This window comes from Chenopodium album, chromosome 1, assembly GCF_948465745.1.
Source record: "Chenopodium album chromosome 1, dcCheAlbu1.1, whole genome shotgun sequence".
In the NCBI taxonomy this organism is placed as follows: Eukaryota; Viridiplantae; Streptophyta; class Magnoliopsida; order Caryophyllales; family Amaranthaceae; genus Chenopodium; species Chenopodium album.
Genome location: NC_137834.1, coordinates 12875981 through 12882720, shown reverse-complemented (window position 1 = coordinate 12882720; position 6740 = coordinate 12875981).

Genomic DNA, 6740 nt, shown 5'->3' with positions numbered 1-6740 from the left:
AGCAAACGGCCAGGTCGAAGCCTTCAACAAGTTAATCTCAGACGGGATTAAAAAGAAGATTGAGCGGGCTGGTGGCCTTTGGGCGGATGAATTACCACACGTCCTTTGGTCCATCAGAACGACTGCTAAAGGGGCAACGGGAGAAACCCCATTCCTAATGGTGTATGGCGCAGAAGCTGTTCTGCCCATTGAGCACTATGAGCCGACCCTTCGAATCATGTTGTATGATGAAGAGGCAAATTGGGAGGCCATGCGCCTAGCATTGGACTCACTTCCAGAGCGCAGGGGCAATGCTGCCTTGCGTCATGAGATATACCGTCTGAGAATGACCCGGGCTTATAACAAAAGAGTACACAAGCGTCCTCTCAAAGTGGGGGACTTTGTGCTACGGAAAATGGAGGCAGTCGGTAGGGCGAATGAACAGGGAAAGCTAACCCCAAATTGGGAAGGCCCCTACCGAATTTATGAGGAGGTAAGAGACGGCACCTACCGCCTGGAAGAACCAGACGGCAGGCAGCTGCCCAGAACTTGGAATGTAGACAACTTGAAAAAGTACTACTTCTAAGTACGAATGTAAAGACCTCAATTTTGTAAATCTCCCGTATTGTTAATGAGAATATGCCCTCATTTCCCAACTTATCTTTTTATTTAAGTTTTTTAAGTGTCGCCTGTACCAAATACAGACGACCAATATGTTTGGAAAGCGTCTGTCCCAACAGCAGGCGCCCCAATCCCTCTGAAGGAGCCGATTGTTTTAGAACAGTCGTTCCTACTAAATTCATCAAGTTTACACCAACACTTGACGAATATTTACTTAATCATTTAAGAGGCCTAAGGCCAGATAAAATCATGATGAGGCCCATGGCCGGATGTTAATAAACAAAAAGAGACCGAATGGTCACAGTCTGCTCCAACATGAGCATGACCGTCTTCTCCAACATGAGTCAGATAACCGGCGACGTCCATTTGGGCGAATTCGTCGAGGAGAAGCATCTCCCATTTGGGTGGCACATTGCTCTACGAATATATCAAGCGGCCCTACCGGATGCTAAGACAGCATTCGCAGTCGTTTGTTAAAATCGAAAGTGAAATCTAAAAGACCCGAATTTTCTATCTAGTGCAGTTCAGAAATGGTCAATGTTTCATAAGTAGAGGCTAAGCGAGGCATAAAGCCGGATGCGCCTGCTATTGCTTAGGGGCAAAACAGGCGGAATATTTGATTAATATACAAGTTAACTACTTAGCACTTATTGAGGCTATTGGCCGGATGACGCCTGATCCTTGCCTTTGGGGCAAGACAGGCGGACAATTATTTTTAAAGAAAATTGGTTAAGTTACAAACTTAGCATTTTATCTCAAAGAAGCCTATGGCCGGAGGCGCTTGTTTTTGCTTATGAGGCAGAACAAGCGGAGGTTTACCCTTAGCAAATCAGCTACGTTGGAAATTTGAGTTAGTTCGAGCCAATGGCCGAATGAACACTTATGTTTGCCAATTCTGGATGGACGTCTGCCGCGTGGTTTGGGGCAATCACCATAGTGATTGATTGACTTAGAAACCATGCATACTCTTCTAAGTATCAAAAATTCCTAAGTCAATCAATCCAATAAACCGAAACCACTCGACATCCGTCCAGGGGCAACAACATTCGCATGGTATACAGGTTATAATATTTAGCCAAAAACATGTATACAGGTTATAATATTTAGCCAAAAACATGCAATGAAAAATTCAAAATGCAAAGGACAACAATATGGATAACTTCAGCCAAATGGCCGAATGATTCAAATTAAAAAGACCAATCGTCACCAGACGATTGGTTAAGATTGTTATCTGGCAAAGCCAGAAAGATTGTCAAATTACCCGACCCCTCGGTCGGTAAAGATACAAATACTCGGCACACAGGCCGGAAAAGAAAAGTACATGGCCATTTGGCCGCAGAAAAACATAAAAGCTTAAGTGATCAGGGGAGAGCCTCTTCAGTGGCAGCCGGCCTGTCATCCTTCGGCTGCTCTTCCTCCTTTTGCTCTGGCTCCTCCGCCTGATCCTCCTCCTCGCCACCAGAGGACGACTCCCCAGAAGAGTCGGACCCAGAAATTTCCTCGGCCTCAGCATTCTCAGCCTCTTCAATAAGGCGAGCGTCGAATGCTTTGCTGGCTTCGTCAAATTTGGATTTCCAAATCTGATAGTCCGAGTCCGGCTGTACAGCCGCCCAAGTGTCCCGCATGATGGCTTCATAATCGCTCATCATTTGCTTAACAAGAGCCTCTCTCTCTTGATCAGCCACGGACTCAAACTTGGACTTCAGCTGATGCTCCTGGTTGCTGAGGCGCTGCTCCAGGCGGCCCACCTTCTGCTTGGCTCTCTCGGCCTCTTCTTTGGCATCTTGAAGAGGCTCGAGCTTCTCCTTAAGAGTTGTAATCTATTTCTTAAGGGAAGCGATGCGCAGGCGGGCCGAATCCAGGTCCTTCTTCACCTGCATATTGGCTTCCGCCTGCGAATACATCATATCAAGCGTCAGATACTCATTCTGAGCAATATCAAATTGAGCTCGATCCAAGGCAGACTCGGCCCGAGCTTTAGCTACTGTTACCTCTTTGGATTTCTCCTTGAGGGGTTGCCTGAGCCCTTGGACGCGCAGCATGGCCTGCAAAAGAGCCGAATGGTTAAAACCAGGCGGAAAAAGAAATAATGCTTAATAAAAAATTGCTTGAGCTAAGACTCATACCTCGCAGAGGTTCCCCAAGATGCCATCCAAGTCAAGGGTGCCGACTCCTCTGACAAACGCCTTGTCGTCAGGATCAACCGCCCTCAGCATGGACTTGGCCATCTGGACAACAGTCGGCCTCTGCACAGGAACTGAGAAGGAGAGAAAGTTAGAAAAAATAACTCAAGTACATCTAAATGAAAGAGCAATAGAGGCGAATGGATTTTACCGTCGTCCTTCTGTTCCTCCTCTCTCCCCAGGCTCCTCTTCTCTCCTGCTGAGCCGACAGCAGTGGTGGGTTGCTTAAAGCCACCCTTCGATGCCCTCTGGGCATCCGGTTTGCTGATCTCCTTTTCAGCTTCGAGAGAAGAGGCGTCTGGGCCCTTCTTGGGCCTATGAGCAATGTGCTTCCGGCCGCCCTTGCCGGATGCGCTCACATCACCCGCCCTAGTCTTTTGGATTTTAGGGTCGGATGGTTTTGAAGGAGATTTGGAAGGCGCACCCTACATCAACACAAGATAAACGCAAGTTAGAAATCATTCGGGCAAATTTAATATTGGTCAGAAATGAAAGTATAACAATTTTCTACCTTGGAGGTGCCGCCAGTTTTCTGTTCGTCCACTTTGGTGTGAGTGGTTACTTCTGCCCTGTTTAGGACATTCGACCTGTATCGAGCAGCAGATACAGCCAGCTTCCTTGTGGCCGAGAGCTTTTCCATTGCTTTGTCTGCAAAAATGAACAAGTGATTAGCATCATTAAACAAGTACTGAAAAGCAAAAGTAAATTGCATATAAAACAGACGGCCGACTACCTCTCGGCATCTCAGAACTTAGCCCACAGGCGGCTAAGAATGTCCCTTCTTCAAACCACTTGTACAAAGGGAGATAACATTGAGGGGTGACCTCCTTGTCCCCCTCATCATTCGTCCACACGGACACGGTAAACAACCCCGCGTCCATGATATCCTCCTTTGCCCGCCTGGGAATAGGCGGCAATGCGCTTTTGCCTGCTAGGAGAGGTGGATCCTTATTCCACCTGTTATACTTTTGGTTCAGGCGGCTGTCGGCAGACTTGACTATGTAAAACTTAGTCCTCCAGTCTTTCCACTTGTTCTCTTTGCCAACAGCCATCATGTACCCCTTGCAAGTGGTCAAGGTGTACCAGCCTTCACCGCCCCTAGCAGGCGCCCTGCTCAGATAGTGCATGTGGGCGAACGCTTCAAAGCTCGCCTCCACCTGTAGCATCTCACAGGCGGCAACGTACCCCAGAATATTGATCCAGGAGTTGGGTACAAGTTGCCAGATACCCAGTTGGTATCCGTCCAAGATCCTCTCCACGGCCGGATGGAGAGGGAAGCGGAGGCCAGCCTGGAAGGCCGCTTCATAGCAGCCGAATGCTTTGTCTTGATAGCTGGCCAGGCTCGGCCAGGTTATGGTGTCGCCCTCGTTAGGGACCGACAAAGTGTAGCCATAGCCTAGAACGACCTTGCGCCTAAAATTGGCAAGGCCGGATGTCATGGCGCTCCGCCTGCCTGGCGGAACATGCTGATAGTAGGGGGCTCTCTCCAAGCGCCTGGAAGCACTCGGCTCGGCCCAGCTTTCCCCCCTATCCACTGCCAGGGACTCTCTGGCAGAATCTATGTTTGATCTAGCCTCCTCTGAAGTTACGGAGGCATTCTCTGAAGAAGATGACGAGGCCGACTCGTCATCAGAGCTCTCATCAGAGCTAGGGGACCACCGACTGGTGCCAGCGGGGTCCTCCCCTAGACTCTCTTCCGGCGCCTGTCCAGAAGGCCCGGGTTGATATTCTTCATCCGCCTCCCTCAGGATTCCATCACTGGAAGTCCCACTGGATGTGGGCGAATGGTAATAAGTGGGGGTAGGAGGAAGATAGGAAGGGCTGTCAGGGTGTTCCGACAGCTCACTTCGAGGCACTCTTATTGAGCCGTCTGAAAAAACAGTCGACCCATCCGAATGGTAGAAAACTCCATCGGAGCTACACTGCCTTGCTGTTCTTTTGATTCTGGCCATAGTGTCCTGCACAGACACGGAAACGGTCGGATTCGGAGAAGTTCGCAAAGCAGGGTCTTTGGCCAAGCATTCGGCACTGCTAGTTCTAGATTCAGCCGTCCCCGGTGACCGGCTGATCACTATCCTACGCCGTGCCGCATGCAATTGGGGAGCCATCTTTTCGAAAACAAAGAAAAAATGAAGAGTAAAAAGAAAATACAGGCGTTACCTTTAGAAGAAGGGAGAAAGACGCCTGGTTGACTAAAGAACGGTCGGACTGTTGGCCGAGTGTCGGATGCTTGAAAAACGCTTAGGGAATTTTGAGATTCCTTAAGTCAAAAAGTCCAAGATTCTCTAGAGATTCGTCAAGGTGTGAATCCAAAGGGGGGGTCAAACCTTACTATTTATAGGGGGGTAAAAACCCTAATTTTTCCCTCTAGTAATTTTTGAAATCTGACCACTCAGATACTGACACCTGTCACAGGAGTCACGTGCAATGCACGTGTCCCCTGTGAGGGGCAAATGATTTGGGTATTTTTATACCCGGCCAGGTAGCCCAACCAGAAAGCGCCACGTGTCCTCCATATAGGTGCCATTTGGATCTATGGAATGATGACACGTGGAGGGTGGACTCTTCTCCGTCCTACGTGGACTGAAGGTCCAGCAGGGACCATTCAGTCGGCGACACGTGTCACCCAAAAGGTGCTTCAGAATCCTTTTGGGTACAGTGACACGTGTCACTCAGGTATTGGCCCTGGGATGGCGGCCTTCTAAGGCCCAAATCCCGAGGCACCGCAAAACGGCGTGACCTAACTCCTAGGTCACCAGATCCTAGGAGGGCACACTTTTCCCTATAAATAGGGACCTTACGTCATTTATGACGACACATATACACAAAAAAAGACACACGAAAAAAGAGAGAATTTTTGACACACAATACGAGACAATACGTCACTTACCACAGAGCTGTCGTTTTCAAGGAACACACAGCACTTTACCTGAGCTTGGAATCCAAGCAGATAACCTTACTTCCGCACGTTTTATCTCTGAACATTTACTGACTTGATCTTCGGAGGCGGACCACCGACCATCCGGCGGTCCGTTTGCTTTGCAGGTACAGGCATCCTCAGTTGAATCCAGTTTCAGTGTTGTAACTCTCCCGAGGGACAAAAACCCCCGAAACAGGTATTGTTTTTAAATAGTTGTAAATTATATCATAATAACTACATAATTAAGTTTAATTATCATTATTGGATATCTTATTGGGTACCCGATAACCGATCCAAAAATCCGGGTACCCGAACTTATCGGTTCCGGTTATGGGTATCACTTTTAGTGAATTTTTGTTATCGAGTACCCGAACCGTTAGTACTAACGGTACGGGTACCCGTCCCATGCTCACCCCTAATTAAAAGTACATATGTGCATGTGGGGTTAGACAGAGATAGAGAGAAATATAAAATATATAGTTGAGAATTAAGGAGATCGTAAGAGAAAATGTTCAGAAAGTGCAAAAAAAATAAGGAAAAAATATGACAACTCATCAAAAAGAGGGTAACAATGTCAAAAAATACAACCTTTTAATAGAAAGGGGTAATGTATTTTGGTTTACCTAAAAAGGAAATGAGACTTTGTATTAAGGGACGGAGGGAATTGAAAAGTTTTTGGTCAATTAAATCGAGAAACTGGGAAACACAATAAAAGAGGAAGATTTCCCTAAAAATTGTTGAATTGTAAATTAATTCCCTATTTGCGTTGGTTTAAAAACTTATTCCCACAATATTGTCCACGTAGATTTGGTAGAACTTTTTTTTTTTTTTTTTTTTTTTTTTTTGCAAAATAGCGGTTCTATACTTATAAAACCGCTAATGTCGTTAGCGGTTCTTGTATAAGAAAACTTCACAAGTTAAAACTTAATATAAGAACCGCTAACGACGTTAGCGGTTTTATAACAAGTATAGAACCGCTATCACCATTAGCGGTTCTTTGTTAAAAAAAAAAAACCAAACCTTTTTCCAATCCTACG